At 46.4% G+C, this 25111-nt stretch overlaps 2 protein-coding genes across 12 annotated transcripts in view; one reads left to right on the plus strand and one right to left on the minus strand.

Annotated features, from left to right (window-relative positions):
* Positions 1-25111, minus strand: part of LOC119842762 (zinc finger protein 239-like) — a 605953-nt gene that overhangs the window by 367197 nt on the left and 213645 nt on the right. The gene's annotated exons all lie outside the window — the stretch shown is intronic.
* Positions 1-25111, plus strand: part of LOC122455421 (zinc finger protein 436-like) — a 258058-nt gene that overhangs the window by 228713 nt on the left and 4234 nt on the right. For 2 of the 11 annotated variants that reach the window (XR_006275574.1, XM_043496996.1), the window contains exon 2: positions 23741-23866. The exons of 1 other annotated variant lie outside the window; for it this stretch is intronic. The gene's annotated coding sequence lies outside the window, so the exon portion shown is untranslated. 8 more of the 11 variants (XM_043496999.1, XM_043497002.1, XM_043496997.1 and 5 more) reach the window with 8 other exon arrangements.

The raw sequence follows: 25111 nt of genomic DNA on the forward strand, positions 1-25111 counted from the left end.
GGCCCCTCCAGGCAAGTGGGTTCTGAGGGAGCCTGGCTGGGGCAGGCCCTGGCCTGGTTGATTGTGCCACTCCTGAGAGGCCGGAGCAATTCCCTGAGCCAGGACCAGCCCTGGCTGCACTGCCAGCTCAGCCCAGCAGATACAGTCGCCTGCCAGCAGGGTTGGCCCTTCCATATATGTGAACTAGGTGGAACCCTAGGGTGCCAAGTTAAATGGGATGCCAAACTCAAGGAAACAAAATCAAATTTAAAAAAAAAAGAAAATGAAAAAAAAAGAAAAAGATGAAAAAAAATACAAATAACATAATGAAGATGTCATTATTTCAATTCCCGTGCACATACGGTGGGAATATGAATTATAATTCATTTCTCTATATTTCTGAGAATTTATTAATATGTCAAATTTTTATTTACTGCAAAAATAAATAATATTTTAGCAAATTTTTTTTCAATTTGCGACGTAGGATCAAGATAACCCACTCTGCAATTTTGATAAGCAATAACTCAGCCACAATAAAACAAATCCACCAATGGCAAGAGCTGTAATGCTAGTGACACCTAACTCGAATATACATCAAGGTCGCATAGCTGGAAATTCATGTAGAGCGGAGATATCATGAGTTGATACATGTCAAACGGTCATTTTAACACATGTTGCAGGTAGATAGTTAAGAATCGAGTGAATACTGTGGAAAATTGTGTTTCTTGGTGCCAAAGAATAAAGAATAACATCTTTCAGCATTATAAATCCAAAATGTGAGTATCTTTAAGCATTATTAAACCTTAGCGTTATTATTGGGCTGTATAATTATGAACTTTTCTTTGTTATAACTGGTTGACATGTAATAAATAAGGTCCATAAAGAAAAGTAACAGTGTTAATGCTTAATAAACTATGAAAGTTATGACGTCACACTCCAAGCGGGTAACTGTGAGGAAGGGGATTACTTTCCAAAATAACCAGTGTCGGGTTATAATGTCAAAAAAGGTAATTTTGTTTCCAGGTAAACACCGTAACTAACTGTTTTAATAGGTAAGTGAGTGTGTTACTAATCATTGAACTTTTAAGCAGTGAAAAGATGTGTTGGGATGGCTGCAATGTGGTTTAAATTGCCAACCATGTACTGGGTATGTCAGCCATCCTTAACGCTATCATGCTTGCAGTCGGGAGCACAGTTATAACAATATACAAATGCCCCATGGCATAAAGAGGAAAAAGAAAACCCTCAGAAGCTGAGTATCGTAAATGAAAGGCTGCGAAGAAAAATGACCAAGCAAAACAGCAGAGAACATGAACACGAACAAGTTCATGAATTTCGCTTCCTTAAGGATGGAAATAAAAGAAAATTCTCTGCTCAACATTACAAGAGGAAACTCATTAATGGGGAAAAATTCATTGAAACTGGTTACAATATTCAGTGTCGAAGGACTCTGCGTTTTGCTTTTGCTGCAAGTTGTTTAGAAATCAAGCAATTGGTGCATCACTTACTGAAAATGGTTCGAAGGACTGGAAAAAACATATATTCAATTCTCTCTTCACATGAAAGACGTACAAAACATTTGGACTGTTTTCAAAATTGGAAAGAACTTGAATTACGAATGAAAAAAAGGCAAAACTATTGATGAAGAAAATTTACGTGTGATCAAGGAAAAAGAATATTGGCAACAAATATTAGAGTGTCTGATTGCTTTAGTGAGAGTTCTCGGTGGGCAAAATTTAGCATTCCGCGGCCGCAGTAGAAATGAAAAATTATACACTCCAGGTAATGGAAACTTTTTAAAATTTGTTGAATACCTAGCTTTGTTTGATCCAGCCATGAAGGAGCATCTGCATAAAATAATTAACCATGAAACACAGGTTCATTACTTAGGAAAAAATAAGCAGAATGAACCGATTCAAATCCTAGCAAATGCCATTAACAAGAAAATTGTAGACGCTGCCCATTCTGCAAAATACTTTCCAATAACACTGGACTGTACACCAGATGTACTGTTTGAAAATAGGCAGAGCCTCGCGAACCAGCTGAGCGGCAGCGAACCAGCGGAGCAGCGGGGACAGCAGAGTAGCTCACAGCAGGAGTTTGCCTGGGACTGGTAAGTATCCGAGTGTGTGTGTTTGCTTGCTGAGGAAGTATCCGAGCGTGTGTTTGCTGGGAGGGCAGGGAGAGAGCCTGAGTGAGTGTCTGATTGGCTGCTAGCCTGCAGGGGGCGGGCATTAGGGTGTCTGTGTGTTTGCGTCAGGGAAGCCTGGCTGTTTAAAAATAGCCAGAGCCCCGCGAACCAGCTGAGCAGCGGGGACAGCAGAGCAGCTCACAGCAGGAGTTTGCCTGGGAGTTCGCCTGGAGTGAGCCCAGTGAGGCTTACATCTTGCCAACGTCTCTGAGGAAGCTCATAGTAGGTAGGTGATATGGAAGGGGGGGATTCAGCTGTTGTGACCTGCACTGGATGTGCCATGTTTGTCTTTCTTCCACAGGACAGAAGCGACTTTGTCTGTACAAAGTGCAAGCTGGTCTCCATATTGGAAGAGAAGATTGAAGGTCTGGAGCAACAGGTAACGACCCTGCGTTGTATACGAGAGACTGAGGATTTTCTGGACCAAACTCAGGATAGCCTTCTAGGGGCACAAAGCTCTAAAGATATAGAGCAGGTTGCACAGAGGAGCCAAGAGGCCAGTGAAGAAGCTTGGCAACATGTGACCTCCAGAAGAGGTAAGCGGAATGTCCGGGTTCCAGTAACACAGACACAGGTAACTAACCGCTTTCATGTTCTCTCCACAGGTACCAATGCGGAGAGTGGACCAGATGATATGTCTGGGGGGAGAAAGCAGAAGGAGACTCCGCTGGTTGGGAGGCATGAGATGCGATGTCCTGAGGTTGGGGGTTCCACGACCACCACTCCCAAGAGGAGAAGGCGGGTGGTGGTGGTCGGGGACTCTCTCCTCCGGGGGACTGAGTCATCTATCTGCCGCCCTGACCGGGAAAACCGAGAAGTCTGCTGCTTGCCAGGGGCTAAGATTCGTGATGTGACGGAGAGACTGCCGAGACTCATCAAGCCCTCGGATCGCTACCCCTTCCTGCTTCTCCACGTGGGCACCAATGATACTGCCAAGAATGACCTTGAGCGGATCACTGCGGACTACGTGGCTCTGGGAAGAAGGATAAAGGAGTTGGAGGCGCAAGTGGTGTTCTCGTCCATCCTCCCCGTGGAAGGAAAAGGCCTGGGTAGGGACCGTCGAATCATGGAGGTCAACGAATGGCTACGCAGGTGGTGTCGGAGAGAAGGCTTTGGATTCTTTGACCATGGGATGGTGTTCCATGAAGGAGGAGTGCTGGGCAGAGACGGGCTCCATCTTACGAAGAGAGGGAAGAACATCTTTGCCAGCAGGCTGGCTAACCTAGTGAGGAGGGCTTTAAACTAGGTTCACCGGGGGAAGGAGACCAAAGCCCTGAGGTAAGTGGGAAAGCGGGATACCGGGAGGAAGCACAGGCAGGAAGGTCTGTGAGGGGAGGGCTCCTGCCTCATACTGGGAATGAGGGGCGATCAACAGGTTATCTCAAGTGCTTATATACAAATGCACAAAGCCTTGGAAACAAGCAGGGAGAACTGGAGGTCCTGGTGATGTCAAGGAATTATGACGTGATTGGAATAACAGAGACTTGGTGGGATAACTCACATGACTGGAGTACAGTCATGGATGGTTATAAACTGTTCAGGAAGGACAGGCAGGGCAGAAAAGGTGGGGGAGTAGCACTGTATGTAAGGGAGCAGTATGACTGCTCAGAGCTCCGGTACGAAACTGTGGAAAAACCTGAGTGTCTCTGGATTAAGTTTAGAAGTGTGTGCAACAAGAGTGATGTCATGGTGGGAGTCTGCTATAGACCACCGGACCAGGGGGATGAGGTGGATGAGGCTTTCTTCCGGCAACTCACGGAAGCTACTAGATCACATGCTCTGATTCTCATGGGTGACTTTAATTTTCCTGATATCTGCTGGGAGAGCAATACAGCGGTGCATAGACAATCCAGGAAGTTTTTGGAAAGCGTAGGGGACAATTTCCTGGTGCAAGTGCTAGGGGAGCCAACTAGGGGGAGCGCTTTTCTTGACCTGCTGCTCACAAACCGGGTAGAATTAGTGGGGGAAGCAAAAGTGGATGGGAATCTGGGAGGCAGTGACCATGAGTTGGTTGAGTTCAGGATCCTGACGCAGGGAAGAAAGGTAAGCAGCAGGATACGGACCCTGGACTTCAGGAAAGCAGACTTTGACTCCCTCAGGGAACAGATGGCCAGGATCCCCTGGGGGACTAACATGAAAGGGAAGGGAGTCCAGGAGAGCTGGCTGTATTTCAAGGAATCCCTGTTGAGGTTACAGGGACAAACCATCCCGATGAGTCGAAAGAATAGTAAATATGGCAGGCGACCAGCTTGGCTTAATGGTGAAATCCTAGCGGATCTTAAACATAAAAAAGAAGCTTACAAGAAGTGGAAGGTTGGACATATGACCAGGGAAGAGTATAAAAATATTGCTCGGGCATGTAGGAAAGATATCAGGAGGGCCAAATCGCACCTGGAGCTGCAGCTAGCAAGAGATGTCAAGAGTAACAAGAAGGGTTTCTTCAGGTATGTTGGCAACAAGAAGAAAGCCAAGGAAAGTGTGGGCCCCTTACTGAATGAGGGAGGCAAGCTAGTGACAGAGGATGTGGAAAAAGCTAATGTACTCAATGCTTTTTTTGCCTCTGTTTTCACTAACAAGGTCAGCTCCCAGACTGCTGTGCTGGGCAACACAAAATGGGGAAGAGCTGGCCAGCCCTCTGTAGAGATAGAGGTGGTTAGGGACTATTTAGAAAAGCTGGACGTGCACAAGTCCATGGGGCCGGACGAATTGCATCCGAGAGTGCTGAAGGAATTGGCGGCTGTGATTGCAGAGCCCTTGGCCATTATCTTTGAAAACTCGTGGCGAACGGGGGAAGTCCCGAATGACTGGAAAAAGGCTAATGTAGTGCCCATCTTTAAAAAAGGGAAGAAGGAGGATCCTGGGAACTACAGGCCGGTCAGCCTCACCTCAGTCCCTGGAAAAATCATGGAGCAGGTCCTCAAAGAATCAATCCTGAAGCACTTAGAGGAGAGGAAAGTGATCAGGAACAGTCAGCATGGATTCACCAAGGGAAGGTCATGCCTGACTAATCTAATCGCCTTTTATGATGAGATTACTGGTTCTGTGGATGAAGGGAAAGCAGTGGATGTATTGTTTCTTGACTTTAGCAAAGCTTTTGACACGGTCTCCCACAGCATTCTTGTCAGCAAGTTAAGGAAGTATGGGCTGGATGAATGCACTATAAGGTGGGTAGAAAGCTGGCTAGATTGTCGGGCTCAACGGGTAGTGATCAATGGCTCCATGTCTAGTTGGCAGCCGGTGTCAAGTGGAGTGCCCCAGGGGTCGGTCCTGGGGCCCGTTTTGTTCAATATCTTCATAAATGATCTGGAGGATGGTGTGGATTGCACTCTCAGCAAATTTGCGGATGATACTAAACTGGGAGGAGTGGTAGATACGCTGGAGGGGAGGGATAGGATACAGAAGGACCTAGACAAATTGGAGGATTGGGCCAAAAGAAATCTAATGAGGTTCAATAAGGATAAGTGCAGGGTCCTGCACTTAGGATGGAAGAATCCAATGCACCGCTACAGACTAGGGACCGAATGGCTCGGCAGCAGTTCTGCGGAAAAGGACCTAGGGGTGACAGTGGACGAGAAGCTGGATATGAGTCAGCAGTGTGCCCTTGTTGCCAAGAAGGCCAATGGCATTTTGGGATGTATAAGTAGGGGCATAGCGAGCAGATCGAGGGACGTGATCGTTCCCCTCTATTCGACACTGGTGAGGCCTCATCTGGAGTACTGTGTCCAGTTTTGGGCCCCACACTACAGGAAGGATGTGGATAAATTGGAAAGAGTACAACGAAGGGCAACAAAAATGATTAGGGGTCTAGAGCACATGACTTATGAGGAGAGGCTGAGGGAGCTGGGATTGTTTAGTCTGCAGAAGAGAAGAATGAGGGGGGATTTGATAGCTGCTTTCAACTACCTGAAAGGGGGTTTCAAAGAGGATGGCTCTAGACTGTTCTCAATGGTAGCAGATGACAGAACGAGGAGTAATGGTCTCAAGTTGCAATGGGGGAGGTTTAGATTGGATATTAGGAAAAACTTTTTCACTAAGAGGGTGGTGAAACACTGGAATGCGTTGCCTAGGGAGGTGGTGGAATCTCCTTCCTTGGAGGTTTTTAAGGTCAGGCTTGACAGAGCCCTGGCTGGGATGATTTAACTAGGACTTGTTCCTGCTTTGAGCAGGGGGTTGGACTAGATGACCTTCTGGGGTCCCTTCCAACCCTGATATTCTATGATTCTATGATTCTATGTGAGTCGTATTGAACAAATGACGATGATCATTCGTTTTGTGGAAATGGAAAAGTCTGCAGATGAAGATAATGTTGAAGTGCTCATAAAGGAACATTTTTTGGGTTTCGTACCACTGAAGAAAAGGAGTACTTGTGGCACCTTAGAGACTAACAAATTTAGTTGAGCATAAGCTTTCGTGAGCTACAGCTCACTTCATCAAATGCATTCGGTGGAAAATACAGTGGGGAGATTTATATACACACACAGAGAACATGAAACAATGGGTTTTATCATACACACTGTAAGGAGAGTGATCACTTAAGATAAGCCATCACCAGCAGGAAGGGGGGGGGAAGGAGGAAAACCTTTTGTAGTGATAATCAAGGTGGGACATTTCCAGCAGTTAACAAGAACGTCTGAGGAACAGTGGGGGGTGGGGTGGGTGAGAAATAACATGGGGAAATAGTTTTACTTTATGTAATGATCCATCCACTCCCAGTTTCTATTCAAGCCTAAGTTAAATGTATCCAGTTTGCAAATTAATTCCAAGTCAGCAGTCTCTTGTTGGAGTCTGTTTTTGAAGTTTTTTTGTTGAAGGATAGCCACTCTCAGGTCTGTAATCGTGTGACCAGAGAGATTGAAGTGTTCTCCGACTGGTTTTTGAATGTTATAATTCTTGACGTCTGATTTGTGTCCATTTATTCTTTTACGTAGAGACTGTCCAGTTTGACCAATGTACATGGCAGAGGGGCATTGCTGGCACATGATGGCATATATCACATTGGTAGATGCGCAGGTGAACGAGCCTCTGATAGTGTGGCTGATGTGATTAGGCCCTATGATGGTGTCCCCTGAATAGATATGTGGACACAGTTGGCAACGGGCTTTGTTGCAAGGATAGGTTCCTGGGTTAGTGGTTCTGTTGTGTGGTGTGTGGTTGCTGGTGAGTATTTGCTTCAGGTTGGGGGGCTGTCTGTAAGCAAGACTGGCCTGTCTCCCAAGATCTGTGAGAGTGATGGGTCGTCCTTCAGGACAGGTTGTAGATCCTTGATGATGCATTGGAGAGGTTTTAGTTGGGGGCTGAAGATGATGGCTAGTGGCGTTCTGTTATTTTCTTTGTTGGGCCTGTCCTGTAGAGGTGACTTCTGGGTACTCTTCTGGCTCTGTCAATATGTTTCTTCACTTCAGCAGGTGGGTATTGTAGTTGTAGGAATGCATGATAGAGATCTTGTAGGTGTTTGTCTCTGTCTGAGGGGTTGGAGCAAATGCGGTTATATCGTAGAACTTGGCTGTAGACAATGGATCGTGTGGTGTGATCTGGATGAAAGCTAGAGGCATGTAGGTAGGAATAGCAGTCAGTAAGTTTCCGATATAAGGTGGTGTTTATGTGACCATCGCGTATTAGCACCGTAGTGTCCAGGAAGTGGATCTCTTGTGTGGACTGGTCCAGGCTGAGGTTGATGGTGGGATGGAAATTGTTGAAATCATGGTGGAATTCCTTAAGGGCTTCTTTTCCATGGGTCCAGATGATGAAGATGTCATCAATGTAGCGCAAGTAAAGTAGGGGCATTAGGGGATGAGAGCTGAGGAAGCGTTGTTCTAAGTCAGCCATAAAAATGTTGGCATACTGTGGGCCATGCGGGTACCCATCGCAGTGCCGCTGATTTGAAGATATACATTATCCCCAAATGTGAAATAGTTATGGGTGAGGACAAAGTCACAAAGTTCAGCCACCAGGTTAGCCATGACATTATCGGGGATACTGTTCCTGATGGCTTGTAGTCATCTTTGTGTGGAATGTTGGTGTAGAGGGCTTCTACATCCATAGTGGCTAGGATGGTGTTTTTAGGAAGATCACCGATGGATTATAGTTTTCTTAGGAAGTTAGTGGTGTCTCAAAGATAGCTGGGAGTGCTGGTAGTGTAGGGCCTGAGGAGGGAGTCTACATAGCCAGACAATCCTGCTGTCAGAGTGCCAATGCCTGAGATGATGGGGTGTCCAGGATTTCCAGGTTTATGGATCTTGGGTAGCAGATAGAATACCCCAGGTCGGGGTTCCAGGGGGTGTGTCTGTGCGGATTTGTTCTTGTGCTTTTTCAGGGAGTTTCTTGAGCAAATGCTGTAGTTTCTTTTGGTAACCCTCAGGGGGATCAGAGGGTAATGGCTTATAGAAAGTGGTGTTGGAGAGCTGCCTAATAGCCTCTTGTTCATATTCCGACCTATTCATGATGACGACAGCACCTCCTTTGTCAGCCTTTTTGATTATGATGTCAGAGTTGTTTCTGAGGCTGTGGATGGTATTGTGTTCTGCACAGCTGAGGTTATGGGGCAAGTGATGCTGCTTTTCCACAATTTCAGCCTGTGCACGTCGGCGGAAGCACTCTATGTAGAAGTCCAGTCTGTTATTTCGACCTTCAGGAGGAGTCCACCCAGAATCCTTCTTTTTGTAGTGTTGGTAGGAAGGTCCCTGTGGGTTAATATGTTGGTTAGAGGTGTGTTGGAAATATTCCTTGAGTCGGAGATGTCGAAAAAAGGATTCTAGGTCACCACAGAACTGTATCATGTTCGCGCGGGTGGAGGGGCAAAAGGAGAGGCCTGAGATAGGACAGATTCTTCTGCTGGGCTAAGAGTATAGTTGGACAAATTAACAGTATTGCTGGGTGGGTTAAGGGAACCACTGTTGTGGCCCCTTGTGGCATGTAGTAGTTTCGAGAGTTTAGTGTCCTTTTTCTTTTGTAGAGAAGCAAAGTGTGTGTTGTAGATGGCTTGTCTAGTTTTTGTAAAGTCCAGCCATGAGGAAGTTTGTGTGGAAGGTTGGTTCTTTATGAGAGTATCCAGTTTTGAGAGCTCATTCTTAAGCTTTCCCTGTTTGCTGTAGAGGATATTGATCAGGTGGTTCCGCAGTTTCTTTGAGAGGGGTCATTACATAAAGTAAAACTATTTCCCCATGTTATTTCTCCCCCCCACCCCACCCCCCACTGTTCCTCAGATGTTCTTGTTAACTGCTGGAAATGGCCTACCTTGATTATCACTACAAAAGGTTTTCCTCCTTCCCCCCCCCCCTTCCTGCTGGTAATAGCTCATCGTAAGTGATCGCTCTCCTTACAGTGTGTATGATAAAATCCATTGTTTCATGTTCTCTGTGTGTGTATATAAATCTCCCCACTGTATTTTCCACCGAATGCATCCGATGAAGTGAGCTGTAGCTCACGAAAGCTTATGCTCTAATAAATTTGTTAGTCTCTAAGGTGCCACAAGTACTCCTTTTCTTTTTTGCAAATACAGACTAACACAGCTGCTACTCTGGTACCACTGAAGGAGACACCCGGAGCATTTATGACTAAAACTATTCTACAAGAGCTTAAAACTTACGTGGCCAAGGCTATGATAATGGGAGTAATATGAAGGGTAAAGACAATGGTGTGCAAAGGAGAATGATGGAAATCAACCCTAGGGCCTTTTTCGTTCCTTGCAGTGTGCATTCACTGAATTTGGTTGTCAGTGATGCTGCTAGATGCTGTTTGAGGCAAACAGTTTCTTTGATCTGATGCAATGTGTTTATGTGTTTTTCTCAGGCTCAACATGCCGTTGGGAGATTCTGACTTGCCATGTGAATTCTCTAACTGTGAAACCTCTTAATCAGACAAGATGGGAGATTTGCATTGCTGCTTTGAAGCCTCTTCGCTATGAACTTGGAAACATTTATGATGCCCTAATTGAAATTTCTGATGATATTACCTTTACTGGATCATCTGGCAATATGGCATGTTCAGATGTAGAAGCTCTTGCAAATGGCCTTTCCAAGTTCAAATTTGTGACTTCACTCATTTTGTGGTAATATCCTTTTCGAGATTAACCTCACAAGTAGCAGCTTCAGGAAAAGAACTTGAACATACATTCTGCTATTCAAAAACTGCAGCAAACTAAAAATATTCTGGAGGAATTCAGAAGTGATGAAGGGTTCAAAAGAACACTGGTAGATTCTCTCGAGCTTGCTGAAGAAATAGACTTTCCAACAGAATTTGAACCAGCACCAGTTTGCATTCGGCAAAAGAAACAGAAGTTTTCATATGAAGGACGAGAAACACCCATTCAGAACCCAAAACAAAGGTTCAAAGTGAATTTCTACTTTGCAGTCCTTGATACTGGTATTCACTCAGTTGACGAAAGATTTCCACAGATGCAGCAGCTAGAGTCAGTATTTGGCTTTCTTTATAAGATCCAGAGCTTGCAAAAGAAAACAGCAAAACAGATAAGAGAATTTTGTGTACAACTAGAATCGGCATTGACTCATGAAAATTCAAAAGACATTGATGTTACAGATTTGTTTAGTGAGCTTCAGGCTTTTTCAAGACAACTTAAGAAACATTCCACTCCTGAAGAAGTACTGAAGTTTGTTTGTGCAAATAAACTCACAGACAGTTTTCCAAACATTTTTATAGTTCTACGCATTCCTTTAACTTTGCCAATTTCCATAGCTAGTGGGGAACTTAACTTCTCAAAGTTAAAATTGATAAAAACATATCTGCATTCAACAATGGTGCAAGAGAGACTTGTTGGACTTGCCACAATGTCAATAGAGCATGAAATAGCTGGAAAACTGGATCTAAAAGAACTAGTGACTGAATTTTCAAAACTTAAAGTAAGAAAAGTCATGTTTTAAGAGCACAGAGTGGTTTTTATTTGGAGTGTTTTGTAAATACAGGTTTAAGTTCATTGAAGAGTTTTCTTATTTCTTTCTATATTGGATGTGGTGATAATGGCAGTTAAAGCAGGATAGTATAATGGATGATTTGGGATTTGTAATAATAAAAATTATAATTAACATTTTAAATGCATTTTTATTTGAAATCGGACTGAACTATCATCTAGCTGTCGTGTAAAAATCTATTCTGAAAATTTCATGTCTCTATTTCATCTGATATCAGAAACATTGGTTGGAAAGATGGACGGATGGACAAACCAAATAATTAAACCTGTTTAAAAAAAATGCTTAAAAACCATTAAAAGGAAAAAAGGGGGAAAATATTTCCCAGTTTACTAAAAACCTCAGCTTAGATCTGCCCTTGGGGCTTGCGGGTGGGGTCGCCAATTGCATGGTTCGCCTAGGATGCCAGTTGCTGGCAGCTAGTCTAGGGCCACCCCTGCCTCCCAGCAGAGCCAGTGAGTGCGGCCGGGAGGCAGGGCATGGGGGAATGGGTTTTGGGGGGATGGGTATGCAGGGCTGTGTGTGGGGGGGAAGATCTGTGTGTGTTGGGGCACTAGGGAGTGGAGGTTCTGGGGGGGGTTCGCAGTTGTGGTGAGACTGTGGGCAGGGGGGGATTGGGCAGGGGTGGTGCTGTGCATTTGTGGCAGGGTCTGGGTGGGGGTGCTGGGCATAGCGGGTCCGGGTGGACTCTGGCCATAGAGAATTGAAGGGGTGTTCCAGTGTCGGTTGTGGGAGGGGAGGAGTTCTGTGGTGTGGCATGGGCCCACCCCCTAGGGGAAGGGGCATGCTGGCAGCACAGGGCCATTGTGCGTCTGGCAACTGCTGGTTTGTAAATAGTGCCTTCACACTGGGCTGGGCAGAACATGGCTGCTCCTGCCATACCATACTCCTGGCTGGCACCTTGCTCCAGGGACCGACCCTGCCCTCCCGCAGCATGCTCCATTGCCCCCATGGGGGCCCACAAATACGTTTGGCGCCAGGCCCACAAAAGATTAATTCATCCCTGCTCTTTGCCTTCCAGGGCAAGGTGGTCTATTTCCCCCCACTGGAAACCCCCTTATGTTCTCATAGAAGGAGAGTCAATCCCTGGAAATTTCCAATCCTGGTAGAGTTAAAACATGACCGGGGGTGAGAGCTGATGGCCCCACTGGCATAGGAACAATAACAACTGCACGGCCCCTGAGTAAGAAGAACATTGGGGTGGGGGCAGGAAGTAGCTGGAGAGACTCAAGCCCTGAGCCAGGGATGTGAATCATGGGTAATTCTCTGAAAACATCTGCTCAATGTGCAGCAGCAGTCAAAAAAGCTAACAGAACATTAGGAACCATTAGGAAAGGCATAGATGATAAGACAGAAAATATCATAACACCACTGTATAAATTCATGGTACACCTACATCTTGAATACCGCAGGCAGAGCTGTCATCCCACATCAAAAAAAAGATATATTAGAATTGGGAAAAGTATGGAGAAGGGCAACAAAAATGATTAGGGGTATGGAATAACTTCCATATGAGGAGAGAGAAAAAAACAAGACTGTTCAGTTTAGAAAAGAGATGACTAAGAAGAGATATATTAAAGGTCTATAAAATCATAAATGGTTGGAGAAAGTGAATCGGGAAATGTTATTTACCCCTTCACACAACACAAGAACCAGGGGTCACCCCATGAAATTAATAAACGGCAGGTTTAAAACAAAGAAAAGGAAGTATTTCTTCACACAATTCACAGGCAACTCATTGCCAGGGTATGTTGTGAAGGCCAAAAGTATAACGGGGTTCAAAAAAGAACTCGATAAATTCATGGAAGATAGATCCATCAATGGCTATTAGCCAAGATGGGCAGGAATGCAACCCCATGTTCTGGGTGTCCCTAAACCTCTGACTACCAGAAGCTGGGACTGGATGACAGGGGGTGGATCATTCAATAATTGCTCTGTTCTGTTCATTCCCTCCTGACAGTGTCCAGTGCCAGATGGAGCATGGATCTGACCCAGTATGGCCCTTTTTATGTTCTTAATCCATGTCCTGCCAGCCATGCAGGAGACAAACATGTTGGGAGGGGGAGGAACTTGTCCCTGAAGGGGACATACACCTGGAGACTAAGGCCCCACTGCCCTCTTGGGCTCCTGAGTGGGGAGGGTCTAACACAGGGATCATGACTGGGAGGTGCAGCAAAGGCCATCCTAGCTCTGAGGTGCCTGAGGGTGTGTGTGTGTGTGCGTATTTGTGGCAGGGGGAATGACACACCTTAATTCCGCCCCCCAAGCCAGTGGAGCAGCAGGCCTGCATGGGAAGGATGCTAGGGCCCCCACAAAGGTAAAACAGCTGGAGTGTGCTGGCCACGGTTCTCCAGGGGGCACTTCTAGGTGGGTTGGACAAAATCCCTCCTGGGGTTTGAGCTACTGCACATCCCTTCCAATCCCACTATGCCTCAGGACCCTTGCTGGGGACAAACTCTGCACTCACCCTGCACAGAGCAAATCAAAGATCTGGAGGGGGCAGGGCAATGTGGCTCCCAGCCACTGGGAGTTCTAGTCCCCCATTGCTGGTGTCCCAAAGCTCCAGTCCCCATTGCCACCCCCAACTCCACCACCCCAGAGCTCCACTTCTCCCATTGCCACCTCCTCCCAGGATCCCCTGCTATCCCAAAAACGACTCACTGCAAAATGAGCCAACAAATCACTCATGGGAAGAAGATGATAATGACAGATTCCCTGCACCAGCTCAGACTCTGACTCTCCCAAAGTGGATATGACTCTGGATTTGGACACAGCAAATCCCTGGCTCATCCTGTCTGAAGATCAGAAAATCAAGAGACTCAGGGACACATGGCAGAACCTGCCTGACAATCCTGAGAAATCTGAATATGGCTGGGTCTCACAGTGCCTAAAGTGGGCCACAACTGAGAATGCCAAACTTAGGGCAGACTAATAAAATAGGGTAGATATACCCCAAAACTGGTAGCTATTTTTATAATTAGATTAACCAAACCAGTAACAAAAGCAAGCTTTTATGTCACTAACCAGTCAAAACACAGTCCCCCTTAGGCAATCCAGGTCTTCTCACCATCCAGACACCTGGACTTTATGATGAGAGGTTACTGGAAACCCAATTCACCATGAGGTCAGGGCTGTCCTTAGTTATTCTGGGGCCCTACACAGCCCCCTGTGGGGTGTATATGTGTGGGGCTCCAGGCCTCTGCAGGAGCGGGGCTGGCTTGGGGGGTAGAGGGGAACCACCCCCAGCACTCATTGGTGGCACAGCAGGCGCTGGGTCGCTGCACTTCCCACTGCTGGTGAGTGCAGGCCTGGCCCTGCTGCAATCCTCAGGGGAGTGGGGCTAGGATGGGGCTGGGATGGAGCAGGGTGGGGGCTTTGGGGAAGGGGTGGAATGGGGGCAGGGCTGGGGTGGAGCAGGGGCAGGGGCCATGGGGAAAGAAGCGGAGCAGGGGCTGGAGCAGCACACAGCTGCGCAGGGCACCAGGAAATTTCCAAATTTCCTGGTGCCCTATGTAGCTGCGTACTTTGCGTATGGGTAGGGATGGCCCTGCATGAGGTTCTACCAAGCCCAAAGGATCAGACACTTACCCCCATGTTAATATGTATCTCAGTGTGACTAAGTGGGGATTTTCCCTTGTTATGTTCTATGTGAACCTATTTGAGTCTTACTGTTTTGCATGAATGCTGTGTGTGCCTCAGTTTCCCTGTGTATTGCACCAATGTCTTGGTGTGTGACTTTTGAGGGGGCTACTCCAGCTGCCTGCATGGATGCTATGGCTGCCCCTTCATAACCTGAGCCCCAGGAGAGGAATATGACCAGGTGACTCTTGGCCTGGGAAGCGAGACAAAGGCTGGAGGAGGAGCAACAAGCAGTGCAGCGGCCAGGCAACTGGAAGCTAGTCAGTCTGGGGTGCCAGGGGGAGGGCCAGAGCCCTGGCTCTGGATTCCCCTCCCCTCATGATGGACTTGGATGAAAGTCACTGATTTCTCTGCTAACAAGTTCTGTCCTATGCTGTGTTCCTGTTGTCTAATAAACCTTCTGTTTTACTGATTGTTTAAGTCATGTCTGACTGCAGAGTTGGGGTGCAGGGCCCTATGGCTTCCTAAGGAGCCCCGTCCGGGTGGACTCGCTGCAGGAAGTGCACGTTGTGAAAAGGGGATGCTGAATGCTCCGAGGTCAGACCCAGGAAGGTCGAAGCAGTGTAAGTTTCTTGCTCTGGAGACAGTATGCTCAGCGAGAGGAGGCTCCCCTAGAGTCCTGACTGGCTTCGTATGGAGTAGTTCCAGAGCATCACCCCAGTGACTCCGTGACACTCAGAACTTACACAAATATCATGCTGTCAGTCAATCTTTAGTAAACTAACTAAAGATTTTATTAATAAAAGGAAAGAAGAGAGTTATTGAATGGTTAAGGAATCAGATACATAAAAGTGATTTTCAGTGTTCATAGATCAGGATAAAAGTGATGTTATATTTCCTGACTTGTAAAAAGTCATTCTGGTTTTACCCAAACAGGGTAAATTCAGGGATCATTCAGTTCCTTGTTCAATGCTTCTTCAGAGTTCGCAATCCGGAGATGAGAAGCAGAAATGAAGACAAAGCAGTGATGTCACGGTTTGCAATTTATAGCTCAGCTCACGTGCTTGGAAAGTTATTGGCTAACATGAAGTCCAAGGTCACATGAGCACGGAAAGTTACTGGTAAAAGATGGAATTTTAGGTCACATGTCCTCATCACAGGTCCTTACATGGCCCATCAACCTGTGATGGCTAATCTGAACGTAAAATTGTCTGGGGTCATCACCCTGGAACACAACACATGTTTGAGATAGAAATACATAGCCAATAATCATAACTTCAGATACAAAGGTGATACATGCATGTAAACAGGGATATCATACTTAGCAGGTTACAACTTTTCCATTGATACTTTACATGACATACTTTGTAGCAGATTTAATGCAACTTCATAACCGTGGTGATACATTAGTGATTGTAACAATGGTGACACAGCAGTGAGGATACATTAGTATATATCTGGTTATCATTCCTTCTATACTGTGTTACACTGGGCATCAGGCATTACTGGGAGGTGGAGATGGGAGACAAGATTGAGTGGGGCTTGTGGGTTTGCTGGGACTGCCCAAAAACAGGCAATCACAACATCACCAGAGACTAGGTATGGCATTGTGTGGCTGAGGAATGGGTACAAGGCTCTCACCTCCTACTGACCCCTCACTGTGAGCCTGAGCCCAGACAGGTGGGCATTTTCCTGGACTACGAGGTCTCATTGTACAATGGGGCTGATGGGTCCCCATCTCTTCTCAACCTCCTGAAATTCCATGAAACCCTTTAAAGGTAGTTGGGGTTATCTAGTGACCTTACACACCCATAGGGAGCATCAGCTCCAATCTAGCCCCAGGGTGGTGCTTTGTGGGAGGGATAGAGAGACTTTGCCCCTCAAGTGCACTGGCTCTGCTCCAGATTGATGGGGCTGGCAGACTCAGAGTCACAGACAATGGGATACAGGACCCTGAAGGGGCTGAGGATGGCTTCTGTCTGGGAAGCAGGAATTATGGGACCAAACCTGTGGCCTTTGCTCATACCAGGAGTCCTGTTTGGCAGTGACCAACCCCAAGAACCTCTTAGAGACCATTTTACTCCCTGTCTTGGGGTGAGTTGCTGCTGCAAGGAAGGAGGCGCGGGGAGGCAGTGGGGGCCCACAGGGCTGGGATGGAGTCAGAGCAAAGCAGGGAGATGGGCAGCTTCATCCAGGAAGCCCATCCCAGCAGAGACCAGTCTGGTTGTTGAAGCCCTATCAAAAGTGACCTCCATTATAATGGAATAATAGTCTGGTCTAAATGGAGTCACTGATGGAACACCTCCACGCCCCCACATGGTGGAGTCCATGTATGCCTCCCTTCTCCATGTCTGGTACTGGGCCCAAAGCAGCCTGGGTTCCTTCTGCATCTTTTCACCTTCCTTTCCTGTGCAGTTCACGGACAACTGCTCCTGCTGCTGGAGGTTTAAGCCTCTTGAAGAATAAGTAACCACACTGAGCCAAATGCCAGCTGGGGCAACTCCCCTGAGGCTGGAGGTTTGGGGTGGCTCCCATGGAGTCTCCATAGTGCTCCCATGGTTTGTGCAGATCCATGTGCAACATTTCTGGCCAACTTTGGAGCCAATGGGGTTTCAAAAGGCAGCACAGGAATAAAGGAGCTGTCTCACACCTTCCCTTGGGCCTCAACCTATTTCCCCTTTGTTAACTTCTCTCCTTTCCTCCTGCTGCATTTGGCCCTGAATTCTTTGTTACTAAATCAGATCCAGAAATAATAGAAAACCCCAGAACATTGCCTTATTAAATCCCACCCCTGGGCTAGTTCTTCCTGATGCATCTCAACCTGGCCCCTCTCTCCCTGCCCAAAGTCCCCTGCCTCGCTAGGTCTCTGGCCACTCCACTGCCTTGATGGTAGCGTGACCATACATCCCCATTTTCCAGGGACAGTCCCCAGATGAGGTACTGTGTTCCCACACAAACAATATCCCTGGAAAGTCCCCAGGTTCATTGAACTTATCCCCGAATACCCTTACTTTTAATTTCTCATGTTGGTTAAAGTGCCTACTGCATATATGCTTTAGAAAGAAATATCCAGAATGTTTCTATTATTATTAATTATTATTATTATTTTATTACTATTAGCTATAACAGAGATGGTACAGCACTATTGCAGTTGCCATAGCTACAATGCTGACTGAATGGTGTATGATGTAGAAGATCTGGTGTAAAGTGAAAATGTCATTGTCAAAAAAGCATAAATTCTGCTTTAACAAACCTTATCGTCCTGCCACACTGTTCTCCAGCAACCCACCTCGCCCCAGTGACCCATCAGCTGGACGATATTTTAAATATAACGAGACACGGCATGTGAAGGCCAACTGCCCCAAGAACCCCGGAATCACACCAGAGGACCTCAGGCCCAAATACCTCCCAGATACCCTCAGAGCGGATGGAAACTCTGAGTGTGGGCGGGAAGAAGGTCACCGTGTGAAGGGACACTGGAGCACAAGTGTCGGCTATCCATGCTTCCTTAGTGGCCCCCAATTTAATTGACACAGAGATCCAAGTGACGATTCAACCCTTCATGTCCAACTCTTTCTATTTACCTACAGCCAAGTTGCCTGTCCAGTACAAGGGCTGGTCAGGAACGTGGACTTTTGCAGTCTATGATGATCATCCCATCCCCATGCTGTTGCGGGAAGACTTGGCCAATCATGTGAAGTTAGCCAAGAAGGTGGGAATGGTCACTCGCAGCCAGGCTAAGCAAGCCATCATGCCTAGCTCTGTTCCAGAAACTTCTACCAGGGCCCGGTCAGAGGTGATGGAACTGGAACCCATGCCAACGTCTGCAACGGCAGTAGTGGATCCAGTCCCAGAGACCTAGACAGAGCCAGTCCCAGAACCGGAACCAGCAGCAGCCGATAACCCTACACAAGAGGCTCAGCCGGAGCCTGAAACCCAATGTAGTGCACCAGTGGAGAGCGGTTCACAGTCAACGGAAACAGCCCCATCCCCTACATTGCTTCCAGAGGGACCAAGCCTAGGTCCACACTCCAATGAGGAACTGATGTCTCCAGCATCAAGGGAATAGTTCCAGACTGAACAGGAAGCAGATGAACGCTTCCAGAGAGCTTGGACGGTGGCACGGAGCAATCCACTGCCTCTCAGCTCTTCTAATCAATCCAGAGAATTAAAGGTTTGTCAGTTTACAGCCCAGGGAGGAGATGATGCTGAGTGGCCTGAAGGTGTCTACTACGAAGGGAAAAATGATGGTGGGCATATTCAGTGACAGCAGATCAAGGAGACATTCTCAGCCACCCCACGACTGACTCAACGGGCATACCACTCCATTGACACAGGTAATGCTCACCCGATTAAAGTCCAATCTTACCGGGTGTCTCCTCAAGCTAAAACTGCTATAGAACGGGAGATCCAGGATATGCTACAGATGGGTGTAATCCGCCCCTCTGGCAGTGTGTGGGTATCTCCAGTGGTTCTAGTTCCCAAACCAGATGGGGAGATACGTTTCTGCGTGGACTACTGTAAGATAAATGCTGCAACTCGCCCAGACAACTATCCAATGCTACGCACAGATGAATTATTAGAGAAACTGGTATGGGCCCAGTTAATCTCTACCTTGGGCTTAACCAAGGGGTACTGGCAGGTACTGCTAGATGAATCTGCCAAGGAAAGTTCAGCCTTCACCACATGTGTTCGGGCTGCGGAATGAATCTGCCACCTTCCAAAGACTTGTAGATGGTCTCCTAGAGGGATTGGGAGAATATGCAGTCGCCTACCTTGACGATGTGGCCATATTTTCAGATTCCTGGGCAGAACACCTGGAACATCTACAAAAAGTCTTCGAGTGCATAAGGGAGGCAGAACTAACTGTTAAGGCTAAGAAGTGTCAAATAGGCCTAAACAGAGTGACTTACCTTGGACACCAGGTGGGTCAAGGAACTATCAATCCCCTACAGGCCAAAGTGGATGCTATTCAAAAGTGGCCTGTCCCAAAGTCAAAGAATCAGGTCCAAACCTTCTTAGGCTTGGCCGGATATTACAGGTGATTTGTACCGCAATACAGCCAAATCGCCGCCCCACTGACAGACCTAACCAAAAAGAAACAGCCAAATGCCATTCAGTGGACCGAAGAGCGTCAGAAGGCCTTTAACCAGCTTAAAGCGACACTCATGTCTGACCCTGTGCTAAGGGCCCCAGACTTTGACAAACCGTTCCTAGTAACCACAGATGCGTCCGAGCGTGGTGTGGGAGCAGTTTTAATGCAGGAAGGACAGGATCAAGAATTCCACCCTGTAGTGTTTCTCAGCAAGAAGCTGTCTGAGAGGGAAAGCAACTGGTCAATCAATGAAAAAGAATGTTATGCTATTGTCTATGCTCTGGAAAAGCTACGCCCATACGTTTGGGGACGGCGTTTCCACCTGCAAACTGACTGCGCTACAGTGGCTTCATACCGCCATGGGAAAAACAAAATACTTATTTGGTGGAGTTTAGCTCTCCAAGATTTTGATTTTGACATCCAACACATCTCAGGAGCTTCTAACAAAGTGGCTGATGCACTGTCCCGTGAAAGTTTCCCAGAATCAACTGGTTAAAATCGTCCTTGAGATGTGGAAAATATTGTTAGTCTTTATATACTTGGTAGTATATTTAGAGGTGCATGTGTCTTATTAACTCTGTTTTCTCCTAGAGGTCTAGGAAGAAATCACAGCCAGCGTTTCACCCTATCTGTGATTTGGGGAGCGTCATAAATATAAAGGGAAGGCTAACCACCTTTAAATCCCTCCTGGCCAGAGGAAAAAACCCTTTCACCTGTAAAGGGTTAAGAAGCTAAAGATAACCTTGCTGGCACCTGACCAAAATGACCAATGAAGAGACAAGATGCTTTCAAAGCTGGAGGGGGGGCGGGACAAAGGGGTCTCTCTGTCTGTGTGTTTTTTCTTTTGCCAGGGACCAGAGCAGGAATGCAGTCAGATCTCCTGTAAAGGGCTAATAAGCAATCTAGTTAGATATGCGTGAGATTCTGTTTTGTTTAAATGGCTGATAAAATAAGTTGTGCTGAATGGAATGTATATTCCTGTTTTTGTGTCTTTTGTAACTTAAGGTTTTGCCTAGAGGGATTCTCTATGTTTTGAATCTGATTACCCTGTAAGGTATTTATCATCCTGATTTTACAGAGGTGATTCTTTTACTTTTTCTTCAATTAAAATTCTTCTTTAAAGAACCTGATTGCTTTTTTTCATTGTTCTTAAGATCCAAGGGTTTGGGTCTGTGTTCACCTATGCAAATTGGTGAGGATTTTTATCAGGAAAGGGGGTGAAGGACTTGGGGGGGATTTTGGGGGGAAAGACATTTCCAAGTGGGCTCTTTCCTGGTTATATTTGTTAGATGCTTGGTGGTGGCAGCAATAAAGTCCAGGGACAAAAGGTAAAATAATTTGTCTCTTGGGGAAGTTTTAACCTAAGCTGGTAAAAATAAGCTTAGGGGTTTTTCATGCAGGTCCCCTCATCTGTAACCTAGAGTTCAGAGTGGGGAAGGAACTTTGACAAAAGCATACAGATGATTTGAGAGATTTGAAGAGTCTGCTTTTAAAGAAAGCTCCTTTAAGATCCAAGATTGGAAAAGCAGTCGAGTTACTGCAGAAGAAATACCCCAATGTGACAATTAACAAGGATGAACTGTTTGATGAAAACAACGAAGAGTCCAGCGGCAGCTTTAAGACTAACAGATTTATTCGGGCATAAGCTTTCGTGGGTAAAAGATCCCACTTCTTCAGATGCATTTATCAAAAAGTGGGGTTTTTTTACCCACAGAAGCTTATGCCCAAATAAATCTGTTAGTCTTTAAGGTGCCATCGGATTCCTTGTTGTTTTTGTGGCTAGACTAACACGGCTACCCCTCTGATGTTTGATGAAGTGCCTCTGTTAAATGAGTTTGTGACAGGGAAACTATGTGAATGCAATGACACAACTACAATGATCACAGTGTGTGGCAGATGGGATGAAGTAATCAAGCATCATAGGGAATCCTCAGTACCACATGCAAATGTAAAAAAAACTGGCAGAACTGATCCTGTGCCTGGCTGGCAGTAATGCTTCAGTTGAAATGGTATTTTCTGTCATGAATGACCTGTGGACAGGAGAAAAATCCAGATACAAGGTTAAAACTGTGAAAGCCACTCTCAAGTTATTGTCAAAACAAACTTCATTTTAACCTGGAGGTTAATCTCTAGGTGGATTCCACTAGCAGAAGCAAAAAGTTGTCATGCTTGTTTTCTTGCAACTCAGAGATAACACAGCATTCATTGATAAGCCTGTCAAAAATAAATGGCATTGGCAGTGGTGCAAAGAAAGAGATTCTTTAAATAGGCCATCTGGACAGTGGGTACAGAAAACTGATGTTGTTGAACAATGTTTTTGTATTGTTTGTAACCAGTGTTTGAATGCGCTTCTTTAGTGTGACACCACATCCACACTGATTACATGCATATTTGTTTGGTATTTGTAGTGTATATGTGTAACTGTTAAAATATAAGCTGCTAAATAAATTTGCCTCGCTATGCTCTGCAACTTACATTTTCTGTCTTGGCTTCTTTGCTGTGCTCCCAACTTCTGTGTGTCCCTGGATTTGATTTACAAAATGTGGTGGTCTCCTTATCGCATTTTGAAACCTGGGGGTACGCAAGACAAATCAGACCATTGAAAGGGTACAGTCGCCTGGAAAGGCTGAGAGCTACTGCTCTAGGGCTCTCTCTGTCTCTGATTCATCCGATCTGGACGGATTCCTCCTTGTTCAGCAAGCAGAGAAGGATTCTTTCTGGATCCCCTTCGGGGGGAGCTTTCCTCAGATTCTACCACAAGAGGGCTCTGGCTGCTGCTTGGAGGGGAGGCCGCTCTGTGTCTGTCTGCTAAGGATACTGCGGTTGAACTTCCTGGGTCAGACTCTGCTGCTGCCGCCTCCATTGTGAGTCAGGAGCCCGCGCTGATCAGCTGCCGCTGCCCAGCGGGGTCCGTGCGGGGAGGGCCCTTCCCTAGCGCCGCTCGGGGCCCAGCCGGGGGGACTTTCTCCGGGGGCTGGTTGCCCTGAGGCAGCCCCGGGCTCTGCCGATATCAGCCCCTGAGCCGGAGCCTGCAGGTGAGGGGGGGGGACCCGGGGGAAGGGCTGGGGCCGGGCAGGAAAGTGACTCTGCCCCAACGGCCCCTCCTCGCCCCAGCTCTGCTCCCGGGGGGGGGGGCCTGCGAGTCCCGGAGCTGCTGCCCTCCCTGACCCCCCCCCCCCGGCTCTGCCCCCCTGAGCGCCTGCAGGAGCCGAGCCAGCGCCGGGAGAGCGACCGTCTCGGGCCGGCCAGGGACCGAGTCTCCCGGGCAGAGGGGATGGAGAAGGGGCCGGAGAGAGAGAACAAAATTTCAGGAGGGATCAATGCTCCCATTCAGGGCAAGATTTTCAAAAGTGCTCAGCTGCTAACACCTCCCCACAGAGAACAATGGAGATGCCCCCCATGGAGAACAATGGCGAGTGCCCCCTCCCCGTGGAGAATAGTGGGAGTTGCTGAGGGCCTGAAGAAAGGATAGAAAGTCTGAGGCTGTCTTTGCTGCCAACAAAGGGGGTGTTTTTACAGCAGGAGATAGCTAACATCCTTTTGTTTTCCTGCTGTAAAATCTTAGTGGAGAAATGACTTGAATTTTTCCTATGATGTAGCTACTCAAGGACAAACCCAGGAGTGGAGAGGGGCGGTATAGTGTTGACCTCACCATGCGGTAAAAATCTGGCTGCACCCTGTCTCCACTGGCATTTTACCAAGAATTGGCTGTCATTTGTCTTGTAAAAAACTAAAACGAAACCCCTCTTCTGGCAGTAGAGACAGCCTACCAAAGGCAGCAGGAGGTGAGGAGGTTCCCAGCTCCCAGACCTGCCTAGATCCCTTTCCTGCAGCATCCCTGGGCAGATTCATTTTCCTGGGAACAGGGCAAGGAGCAGAGAGAGGGAAAGCCAGCTCCTGATAATGCCAAGGAGTATCCCCCAAAGCTGCTCCTTTGAGTCTGCTTTTTATGATGATTATTATTGCTCTTTTCAGGCACACAAAAGTGGCCTGGGCGCTTTGCAGAAAGAAGTATATGTATATAGTCCACAGCCAATTCATATATTCTGTGGCCAGAAGGGACCATTTTGATCATCTAGGCTGATCTCTTTCAACACACAGGTCAGAGAATTTCACCTAGTATTTCCTGCATCAAGCCCAATAACTTGTGGCTGAGCTTAGAGCAGATCTTTTAGTGAGACATCTAATCTTAGTTGAAAGACTCCAAGTGATAGAGAATTCACCACATCCATCCAATGAGCTGTTCCAATGGTTAATTATCCTCAGTGTTAAAAGTTTCCACCTTTTCCCCTGAGTTTGTCTAGTTCCAGCTTCTAGCCATTGGATCTTGTTCTATCTTTATTTGCTAGAGTAAGAATCTTTCGTTTATCAAAAATGTATTCGTTTGCAGATACTTAAAGACAGTGATCACATTGCCGCTTAACCTTCTTTTGGATGTGTTAAATAGATTGAGCTTCTGAAGTCAGGTTTTCCAGGCCTCAAATCATTCTTCTCTGAATTCTCTAGGTTCCCAATATCCTTTTAAAAAGTGTGGATACCAGAATCAGATACAGAATTCCTCTAATGGTTTCACCAATGTTTTATACAGACAATATACGATCTCCCTACTCTATATTCCCCTGCTCATACGTCCAAGGATCATATTGGATCTCTTAGCCACAGCATCACACTGGGAGCTCATGTTTAGCTGGGTTCCACCATGACCCCAAAGTCCTTTTCAGAGTTACTCCTTTCCAGGGTACAGTCCCTCATTCTGTAAGCATGACCTACATTTGTTCTTAGATGTATAACCTTACCTTTGACTGTATTAAAACAAATGTATTTCTGATAAGCTCATCTTACCAAAAGCTCCCATTTGCTCTATAATACTGACCTATCCTTATCATTTTTACTATACTAATAATTTTTGAGTCATACTTTACCAGCAATGACTTTATGACTTCCTTTGTTACCCAACTTGTAATTTCCTCAAAAATGATATCAAGTTTGTTTGACAAGATCTGTTTTTCATAAAACCATGTTGATTGGCATTATGTTACCATCTTTTAATTTTTTACTCAGTGGGTCCTGTATTCATTCCATTCTATTACCAACAGGGCTATCATTACCCAAGTCAACCCATTTGCCCAATCTTGCAAACATTTTTGTATGTGAATTATTGCTCATGAGAATAATAACATCAATCCTATAAGTTAATGTTTTTGTCAGCTTAACTGCATGCAGGATTGGGTCCAATGTTCAGACCTAACACAAATGAGGGTCATGGCAGAAGCAATGGGGGACAGAAGGGACAAGTGGAACTGTAATGAGTTCTGGGAATGACTCAGTAAGGTATGGGTGCATCTT

The sequence above is a fragment of the Dermochelys coriacea genome, chromosome 14 (assembly GCF_009764565.3).
Source record: "Dermochelys coriacea isolate rDerCor1 chromosome 14, rDerCor1.pri.v4, whole genome shotgun sequence".
In the NCBI taxonomy this organism is placed as follows: Eukaryota; Metazoa; Chordata; order Testudines; family Dermochelyidae; genus Dermochelys; species Dermochelys coriacea.